The 27,163-nt window shown below is 38.9% G+C and overlaps 1 long non-coding RNA gene across 1 annotated transcript; it reads left to right on the top strand.

Moving 5' to 3' along the window:
- The first annotated feature begins 1,228 nt into the window (after positions 1-1,228).
- LOC145456088 (uncharacterized) lies at positions 1,229-27,163 on the top strand. Its single transcript, XR_013920495.1, has 2 exons — positions 1,229-1,456; positions 27,022-27,163. It is a non-coding gene; the product is annotated as an uncharacterized LOC145456088 (long non-coding RNA).

Genomic DNA, 27,163 nt, shown 5'->3' with positions numbered 1-27,163 from the left:
AGAGCTACAATTCCGGTATCAGATGATATAACTCTAAAAGTTACATCGATTGCACGCAATAACTTTTCCCTGGCTATTGGACTTAGAGAGATATTGGCATACTTTGACATTTTGGGGGGTATGAAATTTACCAAGATTTCTCTATGTTCCCGAACGCCTAGAGCTACAATTTCGGTATCAGATGATATAACTCTAAAAGTTACATCGATTGCACGCAATAACTTTTTCCTGGCTATTGTACTTAGAGAGATATTGGCATACTTTAACATTTTGAGGGGTATGAAATTTACAAAGATTTCTCTATGTTCCCGAACGCCTAGAGCTACAATTCCGGTATCAGATGATATAACTCTAAAAGTTACATCGATTGCATGCAATAACTTTTCCCTGGCTATTGTACTTGGAGAGATATTGCCATACTTTGACATTTTGGGGGGTATGAAATTTACCAAGATTTCTCTATGTTCCCGAAGGCCTAGAGCTACAATTCCGGTATCAGATGATAAAACTCTAAAAGTCACATCGATTGCACGCAATAACTTTTCCCTTGCTATTGTACTTAGAGAGATATTGGCATACTTTAACATTTTGAGGGGTATGAAATTTACCAAGATTTCTCTATGTTCCCGAACGCCTAGAGCTACAATTCCGGTATCAGATGATATAACTCTAAAAGTTACATCGATTGCACGCAATAACTTTTCCCTGGCTATTGTACTTGGAGAGATATTGCCATACTTTGACATTTTGGGGGGTATGAAATTTACCAAGATTTCTCTATGTTCCCGAAGGCCTAGAGCTACAATTCCGGTATCAGATGATATAACTCTAAAAGTCACATCGATTGCACGCAATAACTTTTCCCTTGCTATTGTACTTAGAGAGATATTGGCATACTTTGACATTTTGGGGGGTATGAAATTTACCAAGATTTCTCTATGTTCCCGAAGGCCTAGAGCTACAATTCCGGTATCAGATGATATAACTCTAAAAGTAACATCGATTGCACGCAATAACTTTTCCCTGGCTATTGTACTAGAGAGATATTGGCATACTTTGACATTTTGGGGGGTATGAAATTTACCAAGATTTCTCTATGTTCCCGAAGGCCTAGAGCTACAATTCCGGTATCAGATGATATAACTCTAAAAGTTACATCGATTGCACGCAGTAACTTTTCCCTGGCTATTGTACTTAGAGAGATATTGGCATACTTTGAAATTTTTGGGGGGTATGAAATTTACCAAGATTTCTCTATGTTCCCGAACGCCTAGAGCTACAATTCCGGTATCAGATGATATAACTCTAAAAGTTACATCGATTGCACGCAATAACTTTTCCCTAGCTATTGTACTTGGTGAGATATTGGCATACTTTGACATTTTGGGGGGTATGAAATTTACCAAGATTTCTCTATGTTCCCGAAGGCCTAGAACTACAATTCCGGTATCAGAGTGTCTAACTCTGAAAGTTACATCGATTGCACGCAATAACTTTTCCCTGGCTATTGTACTTAGAGAGATATTGGCATACTTTGACATTTTGGGGGGTATGAAATTTACCAAGATTTCTCTATGTTCCCGAACGCCTAGAGCTACAATTCCGGTATCAGATGATATAACTCTAAAAGTTACATCGATTGCACGCAATAACTTTTCCCTGGCTATTGTACTTAGAGTGATATTGGCATACTTTGACATTTTGGGGGGTATGAAATTTACCAAGATTTCTCTATGTTCCCGAACGCCTAGAGCTACAATTCCGGTATCAGATGATATAACTCTAAAAGTTACATCGATTGCACGCAATAACTTTTCTCTGGCTATTGTACTTAGAGAGATATTGGCATACTTTGACATTTTGGGGGGGTATGAAATTTACCAAGATTTCTCTGTGTTCCCGAAGGCCTAGAGCTACAATTCCGGTATCAGATGATATAACTCTAAAAGTTACATCGATTACACGCAATAACTTTTCCTTGGCTATTGTACTTAGAGAGATATTGGCATACTTTGACATTTTGGGGGGTATGGAATTTACCAAGATTTCTTCATGTTTCCGAAGGCCTAGAGCTACAATTCCGGTATCAGATGATATAACTCTAAAAGTTACATCGATTGCACGCAATAACTTTTCCCTGGCTATTGTACTTGGAGAGATATTGGCATACTTTGACATTTTGGGGGGGGTATGAAATTTACCAAGATTTCTCTATGTTCCCGAAGGCCTAGAGCTACAATTCCGGTATCAGATGATATAACTCTAGAAGTTACATCGATTGCACGCAATAACTTTTCCCTGGCTATTGCACTTAGAGAGATATTGGCATACTTTGACATTTTGGGGGGTATGAAATGTACCAAGATTTCTCTATGTTCCCGAACGCCTAGAGCTACAATTCCGGTATCAGATGATATAACTCTAAAAGTTACATCGATTGCACGCAATAACTTTTCCCTGGCTATTGTACTTGGAGAGATATTGCCATACTTTGACATTTTGGGGGGTATGGAATTTACCAAGATTTCTATATGTTTCCGAAGGCCTAGAGCTACAATTCCGGTATCAGATGATATAACTCTAAAAGTTACATCGATTGCACGCAATAACTTTTACCTGGCTATTGTACTTGGAGAGATATTGGCATACTTTGACATTTTTGGGGGGTATGAAATTTACCAAGATTTCTCTATGTTCCCGAAGGCCTAGAGCTACAATTCCGGTATCAGATGATATAACTCTAAAAGTTACATCGATTGCATGCAATAACTTTTCGTTGGCTATTGTACTTTGAGAGATATTGGCATACTTTGACATTTTGGGGGGTATGAAATTTACCAAGATTTCTCTATGTTCCCGAAGGTCTAGAGCTACAATTCCGGTATCAGATGATATAACTCTAAAAGTTACATCGATTGCACGCAATAACTTTTCCCTGGCTATTGGACTTAGAGAGATATTGGCATACTTTGACATTTTGGGGGGTATGAAATTTACCATGATTTCTCTATGTTCCCGAAGGCCTAGAGCTACAATTCCGGTATCAGATGATATAACTCTAAAAGTTACATCGATTGCACGCAATAACTTTTCCCTTGCTATTGTACTTAGAGAGATATTGGCATACTTTGACATTTTGGGGGGTATGAAATTTACCAAGATTTCTCTATGTTCCCGAAGCCCTAGAGCTACAATTCCGGTATCAGATGATATAACTCTAAAAGTTACATCGATTGCACGCAATAACTTTTCCCTCGCTATTGTACTTAGAGAGATATTGGCATACTTTGACATTTTGGGGGGTATGAAATTTAACAAGATTTCTCTATGTTCCCGAAGGCCTAGAGATACAATTCCGGTATCAGATGATATAACTCTAAAAGTTACATCGATTGCACGCAATAACTTTTCCCTGGCTATTGTACTTAGAGAGATATTGGCATACTTTGACATTTTGGGGGGTATGAAATTTACCAAGATTTCTCTATGTTCCCGAAGGCCTAGAGCTACAATTCCGGTATCAGATGATATAACTCTAAAAGGTACATCGATTGCACGCAATAACTTTTCCCTGGCTATTGTACTTAGAGAGATATTGGCATACTTTGACATTTTAGGGGGTATGAAATTTACCAAGATTTCTCTATGTTCCCGAAGGCCTAGAGCTACAATTCCGGTATCAGATGATATAACTCTAAAAGTTACATCGATTGCACGCAATAACTTTTCCCTGGCTATTGTACTTGGAGAGATATTGGCATACTTTGACATTTTGGGGGGTATGAAATTTACCAAGATTTCTCCATGTTCCCGAAGGCCTAGAGCTACAATTCCGGTATCAGATGATATATCTCTAAAAGTTACATTGATTGCACGCAATAACTTTTCCCTGGCTATTGTACTAGAGAGATATTGGCATACTTTGACATTTTGGGGGGTATGAAATTTACAAAGATTTCTCTATGTTCCCGAAGGCCTAGAGCTACAATTCCGGTATCAGATGATATAACTCTAAAAGTTACATCGATTGCACGCAGTAACTTTTCCCTGGCTATTGTACTTAGAGAGATATTGGCATACTTTGACATTTTGGGGGGTATGAAATTTACCAAGATTTCTCTATGTTCCCGAAGGCCTAGAGCTACAATTCCGGTATCAGAGTGTCTAACTCTGAAAGTTACATCGATTGCACGCAATAACTTTTCCCTGGCTATTGTACTTAGAGAGATATTGGCATACTTTGACATTTTGGGGGGTATGAAATTTACCAAGATTTCTCTATGTTCCCGAAGGCCCAGAGCTACAATTCCGGTATCAGATGATATAACTCTAAAAGTTACATCGATTGCACGCAATAACTTTTCCGTGGTTATTGTACTTAGAGAGATATTGGCATACTTTGACATTTTGGGGGGTATGGAATTTACCAAGATTTCTCTATGTTCCCGAAGGCCTAGAGCTACAATTCCGGTATCAGATGATATAACTCTAAAAGTTACATCGATTGCACGCAATAACTTTTCCCTGGCTATTGTACTTAGAGTGATATTGGCATACTTTGACATTTTGGGGGGTATGAAATTTACCAAGATTTCTCTATGTTCCCGAACGCCTAGAGCTACAATTCCGGTATCAGATGATATAACTCTAAAAGTTACATCGATTGCACGCAAAAACTTTTCTCTGGCTATTGTACTTGGAGAGATATTGGCATACTTTGACATTTTGGGGGGTATGAAATTTACCAAGATTTCTCTATGTTCCCGAAGGCCTAGAGCTACAATTCCGGTATCAGATGATATAACTCTAAAAGTAACATGGATTGCACGCAATAACTTTTCCCTGGCTATTGTACTTAGAGAGATATTGGCATACTTTGACATTTTGGGGCGGTATGAAATTAACCAAGATTTCTCTGTGTTCCCGAAGGCCTAGAGCTACAATTCCGGTATCAGATGATATAACTCTAAAAGTTACATCGATTGCACGCAATAACTTTTCCTTGGCTATTGTACTTAGAGAGATATTGGCATACTTTGACATTTTGGGGGGTATGGAATTTTCCAAAATTTCTCTATGTTCCCGAAGGCCTAGAGCTACAATTCCGGTATCAGATGATATAACTCTAAAAGTTACATCGATTGCACGCAATAACTTTTCCCTGGCTATTGTACTTAGAGAGATATTGGCATACTTTGACATTTTGGGGGGTATGAAATTTACCAAGTTTTCTCTATGTTCCCGAAGGCCTAGAGTTACAATTTCGGTATCAGATGATATAACTCTAAAAGTTACATCGATTGCACGCAATAACTTTTCCTTGGCTATTGTACTTAGAGAGATATTGGCATACTTTGACATTTTGGGGGGTATGGAATTTACCAAGATTTCTCCATGTTTCCGAAGGCCTAGAGCTACAATTCCGGTATCAGATGATATAACTCTAAAAGTTACATCGATTGCACGCAATAACTTTTCCCTGGCTATTGTACTTGGAGAGATATTGGCATACTTTGACATTTTGGGGGGGTATGAAATTTACCAAGATTTCTCTATGTTCCCGAAGGCCTAGAGCTACAATTCCGGTATCAGATGATATAACTCTAAAAGTTACATCGATTGCACGCAATAACTTTTCCCTGGCTATTGTACCGAGAGTGATATTGGCATACTTTGACATTTTGGGGGGTATGAAATTTACCAAGATTTCTCTATGTTCCCGAACGCCTAGAGCTACAATTCCTGTATCAGATGATATAACTCTAAAAGTTACATCGATTGCACGCAATAACTTTTCTCTGGCTATTGTACTTGGAGAGATATTGGCATACTTTGACATTTTGGGGCGTATGAAATTTACCAAGATTTCTCTATGTTCCCGAAGGCCTAGAGCTACAATTCCGGTATCAGATGATATAACTCTAAAAGTAACATCGATTGCACGCAATAACTTTTCCCTGGCTATTGTACTTAGAGAGATATTGGCATACTTTGACATTTTGGGGGGGTATGAAATTTACCAAGATTTCTCTGTGTTCCCGAAGGCCTAGAGCTACAATTCCGGTATCAGATGATGTAACTCTAAAAGTTACATCGATTGCACGCAATAACTTTTCCTTGGCTATTGTACTTAGAGAGATATTGGCATACTTTGACATTTTGGGGGGTATGGAATTTACCAAGATTTCTTCATGTTTCCGAAGGCCTAGAGCTACAATTCCGGTATCAGATGATATAACTCTAAAAGTTACATCGATTGCACGCAATAACTTTTCCCTGGCTATTGTACTTGGAGAGATATTGGCATACTTTGACATTTTGGGGGGGTATGAAATTTACCAAGATTTCTCTATGTTCCCGAAGGCCTAGAGCTACAATTCCGGTATCAGATGATATAACTCTAGAAGTTACATCGATTGCACGCAATAACTTTTCCCTGGCTATTGCACTTAGAGAGATATTGGCATACTTTGACATTTTGGGGGGTATGAAATGTACCAAGATTTCTCTATGTTCCCGAACGCCTAGAGCTACAATTCCGGTATCAGATGATATAACTCTAAAAGTTACATCGATTGCACGCAATAACTTTTCCCTGGCTATTGTACTTGGAGAGATATTGCCATACTTTGACATTTTGGGGGGTATGGAATTTACCAAGATTTCTATATGTTTCCGAAGGCCTAGAGCTACAATTCCGGTATCAGATGATATAACTCTAAAAGTTACATCGATTGCACGCAATAACTTTTACCTGGCTATTGTACTTGGAGAGATATTGGCATACTTTGACATTTTTGGGGGGTATGAAATTTACCAAGATTTCTCTATGTTCCCGAAGGCCTAGAGCTACAATTCCGGTATCAGATGATATAACTCTAAAAGTTACATCGATTGCACGCAATAACTTTTCCTTGGCTATTGTACTTTGAGAGATATTGGCATACTTTGACATTTTGGGGGGTATGAAATTTACCAAGATTTCTCTATGTTCCCGAAGGTCTAGAGCTACAATTCCGGTATCAGATGATATAACTCTAAAAGTTACATCGATTGCACGCAATAACTTTTCCCTGGCTATTGGACTTAGAGAGATATTGGCATACTTTGACATTTTTGGGGGTATGAAATTTACCATGATTTCTCTATGTTCCCGAAGGCCTAGAGCTACAATTCCGGTATCAGATGATATAACTCTAAAAGTTACATCGATTGCACGCAATAACTTTTCCCTGGCTATTGTACTTGGAGAGATATTGCCATACTTTGACATTTTGGGGGGTATGAAATTTACCAAGATTTCTCTATGTTCCCGAAGGCCTAGAGCTACAATTCCGGTATCAGATGATATAACTCTAAAAGTCACTTCGATTGCACGCAATAACTTTTCCCTTGCTATTGTACTTAGAGAGATATTGGCATACTTTGACATTTTGGGGGGTATGAAATTTACCAAGATTTCTCTATGTTCCCGAAGCCCTAGAGCTACAATTCCGGTATCAGATGATATAACTCTAAAAGTTACATCGATTGCACGCAATAACTTTTCCCTGGCTATTGTACTTAGAGAGATATTGGCATACTTTGACATTTTGGGGGGTATGAAATTTAACAAGATTTCTCTATGTTCCCGAAGGCCTAGAGATACAATTCCGGTATCAGATGATATAACTCTAAAAGTTACATCGATTGCACGCAATAACTTTTCCCTGGCTATTGTACTTAGAGAGATATTGGCATACTTTGACATTTTGGGGGGTATGAAATTTACCAAGATTTCTCTATGTTCCCGAAGGCCTAGAGCTACATTTCCGGTATCAGATGATATAACTCTAAAAGGTACATCGATTGCACGCAATAACTTTTCCCTGGCTATTGTACTTAGAGAGATATTGGCATACTTTGACATTTTAGGGGGTATGAAATTTACCAAGATTTCTCTATGTTCCCGAAGGCCTAGAGCTACAATTCCGGTATCAGATGATATAACTCTAAAAGTTACATCGATTGCACGCAATAACTTTTCCCTGGCTATTGTACTTGGAGAGATATTGGCATACTTTGACATTTTGGGGGGTATGAAATTTACCAAGATTTCTCCATGTTCCCGAAGGCCTAGAGCTACAATTCCGGTATCAGATGATATATCTCTAAAAGTTACATTGATTGCACGCAATAACTTTTCCCTGGCTATTGTACTAGAGAGATATTGGCATACTTTGACATTTTGGGGGGTATGAAATTTACAAAGATTTCTCTATGTTCCCGAAGGCCTAGAGCTACAATTCCGGTATCAGATGATATAACTCTAAAAGTTACATCGATTGCACGCAGTAACTTTTCCCTGGCTATTGTACTTAGAGAGATATTGGCATACTTTGACATTTTGGGGGGTATGAAATTTACCAAGATTTCTCTATGTTCCCGAAGGCCTAGAGCTACAATTCCGGTATCAGAGTGTCTAACTCTGAAAGTTACATCGATTGCACGCAATAACTTTTCCCTGGCTATTGTACTTAGAGAGATATTGGCATACTTTGACATTTTGGGGGGTATGAAATTTACCAAGATTTCTCTATGTTCCCGAAGGCCCAGAGCTACAATTCCGGTATCAGATGATATAACTCTAAAAGTTACATCGATTGCACGCAATAACTTTTCCGTGGTTATTGTACTTAGAGAGATATTGGCATACTTTGACATTTTGGGGGGTATGGAATTTACCAAGATTTCTCTATGTTCCCGAAGGCCTAGAGCTACAATTCCGGTATCAGATGATATAACTCTAAAAGTAACATCGATTGCACGCAATAACTTTTCCCTGGCTATTGTACTTAGAGAGATATTGGGATACTTTGACATTTGGGGGGGGGGGGGTATGAAATTTACCAAGATTTCTCTATGTTCCCGAAGGCCTAGAGCTACAATTCCGGTATCAGATGATATAACTCTAAAAGTTACATCGATTGCACGCAATAACTTTTCCCTGGCTATTGTACTTAGAGTGATATTGGCATACTTTGACATTTTGGGGGGTATGAAATTTACCAAGATTTCTCTATGTTCCCGAACGCCTAGAGCTACAATTCCGGTATCAGATGATATAACTCTAAAAGTTACATCGATTGCACGAAAAAACTTTTCTCTGGCTATTGTACTTGGAGAGATATTGGCATACTTTGACATTTTGGGGGGTATGAAATTTACCAAGATTTCTCTATGTTCCCGAAGGCCTAGAGCTACAATTCCGGTATCAGATGATATAACTCTAAAAGTAACATGGATTGCACGCAATAACTTTTTCCTGGCTATTGTACTTAGAGAGATATTGGCATACTTTGACATTTTGGGGCGGTATGAAATTAACCAAGATTTCTCTGTGTTCCCGAAGGCCTAGAGCTACAATTCCGGTATCAGATTATATAACTCTAAAAGTTACATCGATTGCACGCAATAACTTTTCCTTGGCTATTGTACTTAGAGAGATATTGGCATACTTTGACATTTTGGGGGGTATGGAATTTTCCAAGATTTCTCTATGTTCCCGAAGGCCTAGAGCTACAATTCCGGTATCAGATGATATAACTCTAAAAGTTACATCGATTGCACGCAATAACTTTTCCCTGGCTATTGTACTTAGAGAGATATTGGCATACTTTGACATTTTGGGGGGTATGAAATTTACCAAGTTTTCTCTATGTTCCCGAAGGCCTAGAGTTACAATTTCGGTATCAGATGATATAACTCTAAAAGTTACATCGATTGCACGCAATAACTTTTCCTTGGCTATTGTACTTAGAGAGATATTGGCATACTTTGACATTTTGGGGGGTATGGAATTTACCAAGATTTCTCCATGTTTCCGAAGGCCTAGAGCTACAATTCCGGTATCAGATGATATAACTCTAAAAGTTACATCGATTGCACGCAATAACTTTTCCCTGGCTATTGTACTTGGAGAGATATTGGCATACTTTGACATTTTGGGGGGGTATGAAATTTACCAAGATTTCTCTATGTTCCCGAAGGCCTAGAGCTACAATTCCGGTATCAGATGATATAACTCTAAAAGTTACATCGATTGCACGCAATAACTTTTCCCTGGCTATTGTACCGAGAGTGATATTGGCATACTTTGACATTTTGGGGGGTATGAAATTTACCAAGATTTCTCTATGTTCCCGAACGCCTAGAGCTACAATTCCTGTATCAGATGATATAACTCTAAAAGTTACATCGATTGCACGCAATAACTTTTCTCTGGCTATTGTACTTGGAGAGATATTGGCATACTTTGACATTTTGGGGCGTATGAAATTTACCAAGATTTCTCTATGTTCCCGAAGGCCTAGAGCTACAATTCCGGTATCAGATGATATAACTCTAAAAGTAACATCGATTGCACGCAATAACTTTTCCCTGGCTATTGTACTTAGAGAGATATTGGCATACTTTGACATTTTGGGGGGGTATGAAATTTACCAAGATTTCTCTGTGTTCCCGAAGGCCTAGAGCTACAATTCCGGTATCAGATGATGTAACTCTAAAAGTTACATCGATTGCACGCAATAACTTTTCCCTGGCTATTGTACTTAGAGAGATATTGGCATACTTTGACATTTTGGGGGTTTGAAATATACCAAGATTTCTCTATGTTCCCGAACGCCTAGAGCTACAATTCCGGTATCAGATGATATACCTCTAAAAGTTACATCGATTGCACGCAATAACTTTTTCCTGGCTATTGTACTTAGAGAGATATTGGCATACTTTGACATTTTGGGGGGTATGAAATTTACCAAGATTTCTCTATGTTCCCGAACGCCTAGAGTTACAATTTCGGTATCAGATGATATAACTCTAAAAGTTACATCGATTGCACGCAATAACTTTTCCTTGGCTATTGTACTTAGAGAGATATTGGCATACTTTGACATTTTGGGGGGTATGGAATTTACCAAGATTTCTCCATGTTTCCGAAGGCCTAGAGCTACAATTCCGGTATCAGATGATATAACTCTAAAAGTTACATCGATTGCACGCAATAACTTTTCCCTGGCTATTGTACTTGGAGAGATATTGGCATACTTTGACATTTTGGGGGGGTATGAAATTTACCAAGATTTCTCTATGTTCCCGAAGGCCTAGAGCTACAATTCCGGTATCAGATGATATAACTCTAAAAGTTACATCGATTGCACGCAATAACTTTTCCCTGGCTATTGTACCGAGAGTGATATTGGCATACTTTGACATTTTGGGGGGTATGAAATTTACCAAGATTTCTCTATGTTCCCGAACGCCTAGAGCTACAATTCCTGTATCAGATGATATAACTCTAAAAGTTACATCGATTGCACGCAATAACTTTTCTCTGGCTATTGTACTTGGAGAGATATTGGCATACTTTGACATTTTGGGGCGTATGAAATTTACCAAGATTTCTCTATGTTCCCGAAGGCCTAGAGCTACAATTCCGGTATCAGATGATATAACTCTAAAAGTAACATCGATTGCACGCAATAACTTTTCCCTGGCTATTGTACTTAGAGAGATATTGGCATACTTTGACATTTTGGGGGGGTATGAAATTTACCAAGATTTCTCTGTGTTCCCGAAGGCCTAGAGCTACAATTCCGGTATCAGATGATGTAACTCTAAAAGTTACATCGATTGCACGCAATAACTTTTCCCTGGCTATTGTACTTAGAGAGATATTGGCATACTTTGACATTTTGGGGGGTATGAAATATACCAAGATTTCTCTATGTTCCCGAACGCCTAGAGCTACAATTCCGGTATCAGATGATATAACTCTAAAAGTTACATCGATTGCACGCAATAACTTTTTCCTGGCTATTGTACTTAGAGAGATATTGGCATACTTTGACATTTTGGGGGGTATGAAATTTACCAAGATTTCTCTATGTTCCCGAACGCCTAGAGCTACAATTTCGGTATCAGATGATATAACTCTAAAAGTTACATCGATTGCACGCAATAACTTTTCCCTGGCTATTGTACTTAGAGAGATATTGGCATACTTTAACATTTTGAGGGGTATGAAATTTACCAAGATTTCTCTATGTTCCCGAACGCCTAGAGCTACAATTCCGGTATCAGATGATATAACTCTAAAAGTTACATCGATTGCACGCAATAACTTTTCCCTGGCTATTGTACTTGGAGAGATATTGCCATACTTTGACATTTTGGGGGGTATGAAATTTACCAAGATTTCTCTATGTTCCCGAAGGCCTAGAGCTACAATTCCGGTATCAGATGATATAACTCTAAAAGTCACATCGATTGCACGCAATAACTTTTCCCTGGCTATTGTACTTAGAGAGATATTGGCATACTTTGACATTTTGGGGGGTATGAAATTTACCAAGATTTCTCTATGTTCCCGAAGGCCTAGAGCTACAATTCCGGTATCAGATGATATAACTCTAAAAGTTACATCGATTGCACGCAATAACTTTTCCTTGGCTATTGTACTTAGAGAGATATTGGCATACTTTGACATTTTGGGGGGTATGAAATTTACCAAGATTTCTCTATGTTCCCGAAGGCCTAGAGCTACAATTCCGGTATCGGATGATATAACTCTAAAAGTTACATCTATTGCACGCAATAACTTTTCCCTGGCTATTGTACTTAGAGAGATATTGGCATACTTTGACATTTTGGGGGGTATGAAATTTACCAAGATTTCTCTATGTTCCCGAAGGCCTAGAGCTACAATTCCGGTATCAGATGATATAACTCTAAAAGTTACATCGATTGCACGCAATAACTTTTCCTTGGCTATTGTGTTTAGAGAGATATTGGCATACTTTGACATTTTGGGGGGTAAGAAATTTACCAAGATTTCTCTATGTTCCCGAAGGCCTAGAGCTACAATTCCAGTATCAGATGATATAACTCTAAAAGTTACATCGATTGCACGCAATAACTTTTCCCTGGCTATTGTACTTAGAGAGATATTGGCATACTTTGACATTTTGGGGGGTATGAAATTTACCAAGATTTCTCTATGTTCCCGAAGGCCTAGAGCTACAATTCCAGTATCAGATGATATAACTCTAAAAGTTACATCGATTGCACGCAATAACTTTTCCCTGGCTATTGTACTTAGAGAGATATTGGCATACTTTGAGTCTAGTACAATATAACTTTTAGAGTTATATCATCTGATACCGGAATTGTAGCTCCACGCCTTCGTGAACATAGAGAAATCTTGGTATATTTCATACCCCCCCAAATGTCAAAGTATGCCAATATCTCTCTAAGTACAATAGCCAGGGAAAAGTTATTGCGTGCAATCGATGTTACTTTTAGAGTTATATCATCTGATACCGGAATTGTAGCTCTAGGCCTTCAAAAACATGGAGAAATCTTGGTAAATTCCATACCCCCCAAAATGTCAAAGTATGCCAATATCTCTCTAAGTACAATAACCACGGAAAAGTTATTGCGTGCAATCGATGTAACTTTTAGAGTTATATCATCTGATACCGGAATTGTAGCTCTGGGCCTTCGGGAACATAGAGAAATCTTGGTAAATTTCATACCCCCAAAAATGTCAAAGTATGCCAATATCTCTCCAAGTACAATAGCCAGGGAAAAGTTATTGCGTGCAATCGATGTAACTTTCAGAGTTAGACACTCTGATACCGGAATTGTAGTTCTAGGCCTTCGGGAACATAGAGAAATCTTGGTAAATTTCATACCCCCCAAAATGTCAAAGTATGCCAATATCTCTCCAAGTACAATAGCTAGGGAAAAGTTATTGCGTGCAATCGATGTAACTTTTAGAGTTATATCATCTGATACCGGAATTGTAGCTCTAGGCGTTCGGGAACATAGAGAAATCTTGGTAAATTTCATACCCCCCAAAATGTCAAAGTATGCCAATATCTCTCTAAGTACAATAGCCAGGGAAAAGTTACTGCGAGCAATCGATGTAACTTTTAGAGTTATATCATCTGATACCGGAATTGTAGCTCTAGGCCTTCGGCAACATAGAGAAATCTTGGTAAATTTCATACCCCCAAAAATGTCAAAGTATGCCAATATCTCTCTAGTACAATAGCCAGGGAAAAGTTATTGCGTGCAATCGATGTTACTTTTAGAGTTATATCATCTGATACCGGAATTGTAGCTCTAGGCCTTCGGGAACATAGAGAAATCTTGGTAAATTTCATACCCCCGAAAATGTCAAAGTATGCCAATATCTCTCTAAGTACAATAGCCAGGGAAAAGTTACTGCGTGCAATCGATGTAACTTTTAGAGTTATATCATCTGATACCGGAATTGTAGCTCTAGGCCTTCGGGAACATAGAGAAATCTTGGTAAATTTCATACCCCCCAAAATGTCAAAGTATGCCAATATCTCTCTAGTACAATAGCCAGGGAAAAGTTATTGCGTGCAATCAATGTAACTTTTAGAGATATATCATCTGATACCGGAATTGTAGCTCTAGGCCTTCGGGAACATGGAGAAATATTGGTAAATTTCATACCCCCCAAAATGTCAAAGTATGCCAATATCTCTCCAAGTACAATAGCCAGGGAAAAGTTATTGCGTGCAATCGATGTAACTTTTAGAGTTATATCATCTGATACCGGAATTGTAGCTCTAGGCCTTCGGGAACATAGAGAAATCTTGGTAAATTTCATACCCCCTAAAATGTCAAAGTATGCCAATATCTCTCTAAGTACAATAGCCAGGGAAAAGGTATTGCGTGCAATCGATGTACCTTTTAGAGTTATATTATCTGATACCGGAATTGTAGCTCTAGGCCTTCGGGAACATAGAGAAATCTTGGTAAATTTCATACCCCCCAAAATGTCAAAGTATGCCAATATCTCTCTAAGTACAATAGCCAGGGAAAAGTTATTGCGTGCAATCGATGTAACTTTTAGAGTTATATCATCTGATACCGGAATTGTATCTCTAGGCCTTCGGGAACATAGAGAAATCTTGTTAAATTTCATACCCCCCAAAATGTCAAAGTATGCCAATATCTCTCTAAGTACAATAGCCAGGGAAAAGTTATTGCGTGCAATCGATGTAACTTTTAGAGTTATATCATCTGATACCGGAATTGTAGCTCTAGGGCTTCGGGAACATAGAGAAATCTTGGTAAATTTCATACCCCCCAAAATGTCAAAGTATGCCAATATCTCTCTAAGTACAATAGCAAGGGAAAAGTTATTGCGTGCAATCGATGTGACTTTTAGAGTTATATCATCTGATACCGGGATTGTAGCTCTAGGCCTTCGGGAACATAGAGAAATCTTGGTAAATTTCATACCCCCCAAAATGTCAAAGTATGGCAATATCTCTCCAAGTACAATAGCCAGGGAAAAGTTATTGCGTGCAATCGATGTAACTATTAGAGTTATATCATCTGATACCGGAATTGTAGCTCTAGGCGTTCGGGAACATAGAGAAATCTTGGTAAATTTCATACCCCTCAAAATGTTAAAGTATGCCAATATCTCTCTAAGTACAATAGCCAGGAAAAAGTTATTGCGTGCAATCGATGTAACTTTTAGAGTTATATCATCTGATACCGAAATTGTAGCTCTAGGTGTTCGGGAACATAGAGAAATCTTGGTAAATTTCATACCACCCAAAATGTCAAAGTATGCCAATATCTCTCTAAGTCCAATAGCCAGGGAAAAGTTATTGCGTGCAATCGATGTAACTTTTAGAGTTATATCATCTGATACCGGAATTGTAGCTCTAGACCTTCGGGAACATAGAGAAATCTTGGTAAATTTCATACCCCCCAAAATGTCAAAGTATGCCAATATCTCTCTAAGTACAATAGCCAAGGAAAAGTTATTGCGTGCAATCGATGTAACTTTTAGAGTTATATCATCTGATACCGGAATTGTAGCTCTAGGCCTTCGGGAACATAGAGAAATCTTGGTAAATTTCATACCTCCCCAAAATGTCAAAGTATGCCAATATCTCTCCATGTACAATAGCCAGGTAAAAGTTATTGCGTGCAATCGATGTAACTTTTAGAGTTATATCATCTGATACCGGAATTGTAGCTCTAGGCCTTCGGGAACATAGAGAAATCTTGGTAAAATCCATACCCCCCAAAATGTCAAAGTATGCCAATATCTCTCTAAGTACAATAGCCAAGGAAAAGTTATTGCGTGCAATCGATGTAACTTTTAGAGTTATATCATCTGATACCGGAATTGTAGCTCTAGGCCTTCGGGAACATAGAGAAATCTTGGTAAATTTCATACCCCCCAAAATGTCGAAGTATGCCAATATCTCTCTAAGTACAATAGCCAGGGAAAAGTTATTGCGTGCAATCGATGTAACTTTTAGAGTTATATCATCTGATACTGGAATTGTAGCTCTAGGCCTTCCGGAACATAGAGAAATCCTGGTAAATTTCATACCCCCCCAAATGTCAAAGTATGCCAATATCTCTCTAAGTACAATAGCCAGGGAAAAGTTATTGCGTGCAATCGATGTAACTTTCAGAGTTATATCATCTGATACCGGAATTGTAGCTCTAGGCCTTTGGGAACATAAAGAAATCTTGGCAAATTTCATACCCCCCAAAATGTCAAAGTATGCGTATATCTCTCTAAGTACAATAGCCAGGGAAAAGTTATTGCGTGCAATCGATGTTACTTTTAGAGTTATATCATCTGATACCGGAATTGTAGCTCTAGGCCTTCGGGAACATAGAGAAATCTTGGTAAATTTCTTACCCCCCAAAATGTCAAAGTATGCCAATATCTCTCTAAGTACAATAGCCAGGGAAAAGTTATTGCGTGCAATCGATGTAACTTTTAGAGTTATATCATCTGATACCGGAATTGTAGCTCTTGGCCTTTGGGAACATAAAGAAATATTGGTAAATTTCATACCCCCCAAAATGTCAAAGTATGCCAATATCTCTCTAAGTACAATAGCCAGAGAAAAGTTATTGCGTGCAATCGATGTAACGTCTAGAGCTATATCATCTGATACCGGAATTGTAGCTCTAGGCCTTTAGGAACATACAGAAATCTTGGTAAATTTCATACCCCCCAAAATGTCAAAGTATGCCAATATCTCTCTAAGTACAATAGCCAGGGAAAAGTTATTGCGTGCAATCGATGTAACTTTTAGAGTTATATCATCTGATACCGGAATTGTAGCTCTAGGCCTTCGGAAACATAGAGAAATCTTGGTAAATTTCATACCCCCCCAAATGTCAAAGTATGCCAATATCTCTCTAAGTACAATAGCCAGGGAAAAGTTATTGCGTGCAATCGATGTTACTTTTAGAGTTATATCATCTGATACCGGAATTGTAGCGCTAGGCCTTCGGGAACATAGAGAAATCTTGGTAAATTCCATACCCCCAAAAATGTCAAAGTATGCCAATATCTCTCTAAGTACAATAACCACGGAAAAGTTTTTGCGTGCAATCGATGTAACTTTTAGAGTTATATCATCTGATACCGGAATTGTAGCTCTGGGCCTTCGGGAACATAGAGAAATCTTGTTAAATTTCATACCCCCCAAAATGTCAAAGTATGCCAATATCTCTCTAAGTACAATAGCCAGGGAAAAGTTATTGCGTGCAATCGATGTAACTTTTAGAGTTATATCATCTGATACCGGAATTGTAGCTCTAGGCCTTCGGGAACATAGAGAAATCTTGTTAAATTTCATACCCCCCAAAATGTCAAAGTATGCCAATATCTCTCTAAGTACAATAGCCAGGGAAAAGTTATTGCGTGCAATCGATGTAACTTTTAGAGTTATATCATCTGATACTGGAATTGTAGCTCTAGGCCTTCCGGAACATAGAGAAATCCTGGTAAATTTCATACCCCCCCAAATGTCAAAGTATGCCAATATCTCTCTAAGTACAATAGCCAGGGAAAAGTTATTGCGTGCAATCGATGTAACTTACAGAGTTATATAATCTGATACCGGAATTGTAGCTCTAGGCCTTTGGGAACATAAAGAAATTTGGCAAATTTCATACCCTCCAAAATGTCAAAGTATGCCAATATCTCTCTAAGTACAATAACCACGGAAAAGTTATTGCGTGCAATCGATGTAACTTTTAGAGTTATATCATCTGATACCGGAATTGTAGCTCTGGGCCTTCGGGAACATAGAGAAATCTTGGTAAATTTCATACCCCCCAAAATGTCAAAGTATGCCAATATCTCTCCAAGTACAATAGCCAGGGAAAAGTTATTGCGTGCAATCGATGTATTTTTCAGAGTTAGACACTCTGATACCGGAATTGTAGTTCTAGGCCTTCGGGAACATAGAGAAATCTTGGTAAATTTCATACCCCCCCCAAATGTCAAAGTATGCCAATATCTCTCCAAGTACAATAGCTAGGGAGAAGTTATTGCGTGCAATCGATGTAACTTTTAGAGTTATATCATCTGATACCGGAATTGTAGCTCTAGGCTTTCGGGAACATAGAGAAATCTTGGTAAATTTCATACCCCCCAAAATGTCAAAGTATGCCAATATCTCTCCAAGTACAATAACCACGGAAAAGTTATTGCGTGCAATCGATGTAACTTTTAGAGTTATATCATCTGATACCGGAATTGTAGCTCTGGGCCTTCGGGAACAAAGAGAAATCTTGGTAAATTTCATACCCCCCAAAATGTCAAAGTATGCCAATATCTCTCCAAGTACAATAGCCAGGGAAAAGTTATTGCGTGCAATCGATGTATTTTTCAGAGTTAGTAACTCTGATAACGGAATTGTAGTTCTAGGCCTTCGGGAACATAGAGAAATCTTGGTAAATTTCATACCCCCCAAAATGTCACAGTATGCCAATATCTCTCCAAGTACAATAGCTAGGGAAAAGTTATCGCGTGCAATCGATGTAACTTTTAGAGTTATATCATCTGATACCGGAATTGTAGCTCTAGGCGTTCGGGAACATAGAGAAATCTTGGTAAATTTCATACCCCCCAAAATGTCAAAGTATGCCAATATCTCTCTAAGTACAATAGCCAGGGAAAAGTTATTGCGTGCAATCGATGTAACTTTTAGAGTTATATCATCTGATACCGGAATTGTAGCTCTAGGCCTTCGGGAACATAGAGAAATCTTGGTAAATTTCATACCCCCCAAAATGTCAAAGTATGCCAATATCTCTCTAGTACAATGGCCAGGGAAAAGTTATTGCGTGCAATCAATGTAACTTTTAGAGTTATATCATCTGATACCGGAATTGTAGCTCTAGGCCTTCGGGAACATAGAGAAATCTTGGTAAATTTCATACCCCCCAAAATGTCAAAGTATGCCAATATCTCTCTAAGTACAATAGCCAAGGAAAAGTTATTGCGTGCAATCGATGTAACTTTTAGAGTTATATCATCTGATACCGGAATTGTAGCTCTAGGCCTTCGGGAACATACAGAAATCTTGGTAAATTTCATACCCCCAAAATGTCAAAGTATGCCAATATCTCTCTAAGTACAATAGCCAGGGAAAAGTTATTGCGTGCAATCGATGTAACTTTTAGAGTTATATCATCTGATACCGGAATTGTAGCTCTAGGCCTTCGGGAACATTGAGAAATCTTGGTAAATTTCATACCCCCCAAAATGTCAAAGTATGCCAATATCTCTCTAAGTACAATAGCCAGGGAAAAGTTATTGCGTGCAATCGATGTAACTTTCAGAGTTAAACACTCTGATACCGGAATTTTAGTTCTAGGCCTTCGGGAACATAGAGAAATCTTGGTAAATTTCATACCCCTCAAAATGTCAAAGTATGCCAATATCTCTCTAAGTACAATAGCCAAGGAAAAGTTATTGCGTGCAATCGATGTAACTTTTTGAGTTATATCATCTGATACCGGAATTGTAGCTCTAGTCCTTCGGGAACATAGAGAGATCTTGGTAAATTACATACCCCCCAAAATGTTAAAGTATGCCAATATCTCTCCAAGTACAATAGCCAGGGAAAAGTTATTGCATGCAATCGATGTAACTTTCATAGTTAGACACTCTGATACCGGAATTGTAGTTCTAGGCCTTCGGGAACATAGAGAAATCTTGGTAAATTTCATACCCCCTAAAATGTCAAAGTATGCCAATATCTCTCTAAGTACAATAGCCAGGGAAAAGTTATTGCGTGCAATCGATGTAACTTTTAGAGTTATATCATCTGATACCGGAATTGTAGCTCTAGGCCTTCGGGAACATACAGAAATCTTGGTAAATTTCATACCCCCCAAAATGTCAAAGTATTCCAATATCTCTCTAAGTACAATAGCCAGGGAAAAGGTATTGCGTGCAATCGATGTAACTTTTAGAGTTATATCATCTGATACCGGAATTGTAGCTCTAGGCCAGTTGTTCCCAACCTTTTTCCACCCACGTACCATTTTGAGGTTTTATGCAGTGCTCGCGTACCACCTATATATGTTACGCGCATTTCCACTATTTATGACGTCATACTCACGTATTTGACCTATGCGAGGTGTATTAACATATTCTAATAACCTAGGCCTGGGATGTCAAACATACGGCCGGTGGGCCGGATTCGGCCCGCCAGACGATTTTATCCGGCCCGCATAGCAATTCTGAGTACATTGAAAAAGATGACATCCATTACATCCACAGTAATAAACCAAATTACAAAGTCCGCGTTAACAGTTAAATATCTTGTATTCATCAGAACGCATACGCAGGGATAACGCCAGATTATGACTAAAGCAGGGGTAGCCAACCTTTTTGCCATTCACATTTCGACTACTCGTGTAGCCTACGGCCGCATTCCAGGGCATAATCGTAATAAACGAGCTGGATGCCAAATACCCAGGTTAAAGTGTCTACGTCCATTTCTGGTTAACTCCGGACTAATCTATTTAATGGTAGGCTTACTATGCGCACCAAAATCGCGAGTGGTCACTCGTAATGTTAAGGAAGGAAGTGCTCATAGTCGCGCGAAGCGCGAAAATAATTCAGATTCACCAATGAATTTCGTCATTGATATTGGTAGTTTTACATATTACCATCAAACATTTATCCTTTCTCATCCCGTGTGATCAGATTCACTGGTATAGAGTTGATGTAGGGGTGTTTTCGAAAATTTAACGCAAGTTATAAATTATGATGCATCTTCGGGTGGGCCAATTGGTATTAGTAACTTTGTAGCAAGCTGTTATTTCTTGACCTCCCATCAGCATTGTTAGTATAGTGAGGAGCACACGATTCCTAGCTGATATTTCCATGTGAGGCGCATCATTTTCCATTGATGTTCGCATCTGTATTGTGGGGCTCTGATTGCAAAGGGTGCTACTATATTAAAATCGGAAAATGTAGTCGCATGGAATCGCGCGCAGCGCGAAGAGAATTTCAAGATTAATTAAAATCTTTCTGGTCCGGCCCGCGAGCGATTTCATGACTTCGATCCAGCCCGCGATGCAATTTGAGTTTGACACCCCTGAACTAGGCATTATCACTCAGGGTTGAAGGGATGTATGGAATTGTGTTTTCACCACCAGTCACAAGAAGAACAACATAATGAAATAACAACCCATATTCAAAAGTCAATTTATTTAATGCGATGGCTGCATATGTTAATTTTCCACTATAGCTTGTCGATGCGTGGTATACGTTTGCTTACAGCGCATCGAGAGTCATGTATGGGCGCAACAAGTCGGTTTCGTTTCTTCGACTTGATAGTCATCAGGGATGAAAATCCTTGCTCGCATTACCATGTATAAGGGGAAATTAGCAGCTGATGGGGAATAGCGTGAGGTGACGGCTTCAAAAAACTCAAAATCAACCTCACCTGAACTAGTAACTCCCTTCGGTCGAAAAAAAAACAGAATCTACTCGCGTACCACCTGGAAGACCTTCGCGTACCACTAGTGGTACGCGTACCACAGGTTGGGAACTACTGCTCTAGGCCTTCGGGAACATTGAGAAATCTTGGTAAATTTCACACCCCCCAAAATGTCAAAGTATGCAAATATCTCTCTAAGTACAATAGCCAAGGAAAAGTTATTGCGTGCAATCGATGTAACTTTTTGAGTTACATCATCTGATACCGGAATTGTAGCTCTAGTCCTTCGGGAATATAGAGAAATCTTGGTAAATTACATACCCCCCAAAATGTCAAAGTATGCCAATATCTCTCCAAGTACAATAGCCAGGGAAAAGTTATTGCATGCAATCGATGTAACTTTCAGAGTTAGACACTCTGATACCGGAATTGTAGTTCTAGGCCTTCGGGAACATAGAGAAATCTTGGTAAATTTCATACCCCCCAAAATGTCAAAGTATGCCAATATCTCTCTAAGTACAATAGCCAGGGAAAAGTTATTGCGTGCAATCGATTTAACTTTCAGAGTTAGACACTCCGATACCGGAATTGTAGTTCTAGGCCTTCGGGAACATAGCGAAATCTTGGTAAATTTCATACCCCCTAAAATGTCAAAGTATGCCAATATCTCTCTCAGTACAATAGCCAGGGAAAAGTTATTGCGTGCAATCGATGTAACTTTCAGAGTTAGACACTCTGATACCGGAATTGTAGTTCTAGGCCTTCGGGAACATAGAGAAATCTTGGTAAATTTCATACCCCCAAAAATGTCAAAGTATGCCAATATCTCTTTAAGTACAATAGCCAGGGAAAAGTTATTGCGTGCAATCGATGCAACTTTCAGAGTTAGACACTCTGATACCGGAATTGTAGTTCTAGGCCTTCGGGAACATAGAGAAATCTTGGTAAATTTCATACCCCCCAAAATGTCAAAGTATGCCAATATCTCTCTAAGTACAATAGCCAGGGAAAAGTTATTGCGTGCAATCGATTTAACTTTCAGAGTTAGACACTCCGATACCGGAATTGTAGTTCTAGGCCTTCGGGAACATAGAGAAATCTTGGTAAATTTCAGACCCCCCAAAATGTCAAAGTATGCCAATATCTCTCTAAGTACAATAGCCAGGGAAAAGTTATTGCGTGCAATCGATGTAACTTTCAGAGTTAGACACTCTGATACCGGATTTGTAGTTTTAGGCCTTCGAGAACATAGAGAAATCTTGGTAAATTTCATACACCCCAAAATGTCAAAGTATGCCAATATCTCTCTAAGTACAATAGCCAGGGAAAAGTTATTGCGTGCAATCGATGTAACTTTTAGAGTTAGACACTCTGATACCGGAATTGTAGTTCTAGGCCTTCGGGAACATCGAGAAATCTTGGTAAATTTCATACCCCCCAAAATGTGAAAGTATGCCAATATCTCTCTAAGTACAATAGCCAGGGAAAAGTTATTGCGTGCAATCGATGTAACTTTCAGAGTTAGACACTCTGATGCCGGAATTGTAGTTCTAGGCCTTCGGGAACATAGAGAAATCTTGGTAAATTTCATACCCCCCAAAATGTCAAAGTATGCCAATATCTCTCTAAGTACAATAGCCAGGGAAAAGTTAGTGCGTGCAATCGATGTAACTTTCACAGTTAGACACTCTGATACCGGAATTGTAGTTCTAGGCCTTCGGGAACATAAAGAAATCTTGGTAAATTTCATACCCCCCAAAATGTCAAAGTATGCCAAGATCTCTCTAAGTACAATAGCCAGGAAAAAGTTATTGCGTGCAATCGATGTAACTTTCAGAGTTAGACACTCCGATACCGGAATTGTAGTTCTAGGCCTTCGGGAACATAGAGAAATCTTGGTAAATTTCAGACCCCCCAAAATGTCAAAGTATGCCAATATCTCTCTAAGTACAATAGCCAGGAAAAAGTTATTGCGTGCAATCGATGTAACTTTCAGAGTTAGACACTCTGATACCGGAATTGTAGTTCTAGGCCTTCGGGAACATAGAGAAATCTTGGTAAATTTCATACCCCTCAAAATGTCAAAGTATGCCAATATCTCTCTAAGTACAATAGCCAGGGAAAAGTTATTGCGTGCAATCGATGTAACTTTCAGAGTCAGACACTCTGATACCGGAATTGTAGTTCTAGGCCTTTGGGAACATAGAGAAATCTTGGTAAATTTCATACCCCCCAAAATGTCAAAGTATGCCCATATCTCTCTAAGTACAATAGCCATGCAGGGAAAAGTTATTGCGTGCAATCGATGTAACTTTCAGAGTTAGACACTCTGATACCGGAATTGTAGTTCTAGACCTTCGGAAACAGAGAGAAATCGTGGTAAATTTCATACCCCCCCAAAATGTCAAAGTATGCCAATATCTCTCTAAGTACAATAGCCAGGGAACAGTTATTGCGTGCAATCGATGTAACTTTCAGAGTTAGACACTCTGATACCGGAATTGTAGTTCTAGGCCTTCGGGAACAGAGAGAAATCATGGTAAATTTCATACCCCCCAAAATGTCAATGTATGCCAATATCTCTCTAAGTACAATAGCCAGGGAAAAGTTATTGCGTGCAATCGATGTAACTTTCAGAGTTAGACACTCTGATACCGGAATTGTAGTTCTAGGCCTTCGGGAACATAGAGAAATCTTTATAACTTTCATACCCCCCAAAATGTCAAAGTATGCCGTACAATAGCCAGGGAAACGTTATTGCGTGCAATCAATGTAACTTTCAGAGTTAGACACTCTGATACCGGAATTGTAGTTCTAGGCCTTCGGGAACATAGAGAAATCTTGGTAAATTTCATACCCCCCAAAATGTCAAAGTATGCCAATATCTCTCTAAGTACAAAAGCCAGGGAAAAGTTATTGCGTGCAATCGATGTAACTTTCAGAGTTAGACACTCTGATACCGGAATTGTAGTTCTAGGCCTTCGGGAACATAGAGAAATCTTGGTAAATTTCATACCCCCCAAAATGTCAAAGTATGCCAATATCTCTCTAAGTACAATAGCCAGGGAAAAGTTATTGCGTGCAATCGATGTAACTTTCAGAGTTAGACACTCTGATACCGGAATTGTAGTTCTAGGCCTTCGGGAACATAGAGAAATCTTGGTAAATTTCATACCCCCCAAAATGTCAAAGTATGCCAATATCTCTCTAAGTACAATAGCCAGGGAAAAGTTATTGCGTGCAATCGATGTAACTTTCAGAGTTAGACACTCTGATACCGGAATTGTAGTTCTAGGCCTTCGGGAACATAGAGAAATCTTGGTAAATTTCATACCCCCCAAAATGTCAAAGTATGCCAATATCTCTCTAAGTACAATAGCCAGGAAAAAGTTATTGCGTGCAATCGATGTAACTTTCAGAGTTAGACACTCTGATATCGGAATTGTAGTTATAGGCCTTCGGGAACAGAGAGAAATCTTGGTAAATTTCATACCCCCCAAAATGTCAAAGTATGCCAATATCTTTCTAATTACAATAGCCAGGGAAAAGTTATTGCGTGCAATCGATGTAACTTTCAGAGTTAGACACTCTGATACCGGAATTTTAGTTCTAGGCCTTCGGGAACATAGAGAAATCTTGGTAAATTTCATACCCCCCCAAATGTCAAAGTATGCCAATATCTCTCTAAGTACAGTAGCCAGGGAAAAGTTATTGCGTGCAATCGATGTAACTTTCAGAGTTAGACACTCTGATACCGGAATTGTAGTTTTAGGCCTTCGAGAACATAGAGAAATCTTGGTAAATTTCATACACCCCAAAATGTCAAAGTATGCCAATATCTCTCTAAGTACAATAGCCAGGGAAAAGTTATTGCGTGCAATCGATGTAATATTTAGAGTTAGACACTCTGATACCGGAATTGTAGTTCTAGGCCTTCGGGAACATCGAGAAATCTTGGTAAATTTCATACCCCCCAAAATGTGAAAGTATGCCAATATCTCTCTAAGTACAATAGCCAGGTAAAAGTTATTGCGTGCAATCGATGTAACTTTCATAGTTAGACACTCTGATGCCGGAATTGTAGTTCTAGGCCTTCGGGAACATAGAGAAATCTTGGTAAATTTCATACCCCCCAAAATGTCAAAGTATGCCAATATCTCTCTAAGTACAATAGCCAGGGAAAAGTTATTGCGTGCAATCGATGTAACTTTCACAGTTAGACACTCTGATACCGGAATTGTAGTTCTAGGCCTTCGGGAACATAAAGAAATCTTGGTAAATTTCATACCCCCATAAAATGTCAAAGTATGCCAAGATCTCTCTAAGTACAATAGCCAGGAAAAAGTTATTGCGTGCAATCGATGTAACTTTCAGAGTTAGACACTCCGATACCGGAATTGTAGTTCTAGGCATTCGGGAACATAGAGAAATCTTGGTAAATTTCAGACCCCCCAAAATGTCAAAGTATGCCAATATCTCTCCAAGTACAATAGCCAGGAAAAAGTTATTGCGTGCAATCGATGTAACTTTCAGAGTTAGACACTCTGATGCCGGAATTGTAGTTCTAGGCCTTCGGGAACATAGAGAAATCTTGGTAAATTTCATACCCCCCAAAATGTCAAAGTATGCCAATATCTCTCTAAGTACAATAGCCAGGGAAAAGTTATTGCGTGCAATCGATGTAACTTTCAGAGTCAGACACTCTGATACCGGAATTGTAGTTCTAGGCCTTCGGGAACATAGAGAAATCTTGGTAAATTTCATACCCCCCAAAATGTCAAAGTATGCCCATATCTCTCTAAGTACAATAGCCATGCAGGGAAAAGTTATTGCGTGCAATCGATGTAACTTTCAGAGTTAGACACTCTGATACCGGAATTGTAGTTCTAGACCTTCGGGAACAGAGAGAAATCGTGGTAAATTTCATACCCCCCAAAATGTCAAAGTATGCCAATATCTCTCTAAGTACAATAGCCATGCAGGGAAAAGTTATTGCGTGCAATCGATGTAACTTTCAGAGTTAGACACTCTGATACCGGAATTGTAGTTCTAGACCTTCGGGAACAGAGAGAAATCGTGGTAAATTTCATACCCCCCAAAATGTCAAAGTATGCCAATATTTCTCTAAGTACAATAGCCAGGGAACAGTTATTGCGTGCAATCGATGTAACTTTCAGAGTTAGACACTCTGATACCGGAACTGTAGTTCTAGGCCTTCGGGAACAGAGAGAAATCTTGGTAAATTTCATACCCCCCAAAATGTCAATGTATGCCAATATCTCTCTAAGTACAATAGTCAGGGAAAAGTTATTGCGTGCAATCGATGTAACTTTCAGAGTTAGACACTC

Source organism: Botryllus schlosseri, chromosome 14 (genome assembly GCF_051294905.1).
Source record: "Botryllus schlosseri isolate E-star chromosome 14, Bs_hap1, whole genome shotgun sequence".
Classification (NCBI taxonomy): domain Eukaryota; kingdom Metazoa; phylum Chordata; class Ascidiacea; order Stolidobranchia; family Styelidae; genus Botryllus; species Botryllus schlosseri.
The sequence above is the reverse complement of the archived record's forward strand: the minus strand, read 5'-3'. Positions and strand labels throughout refer to the sequence as shown.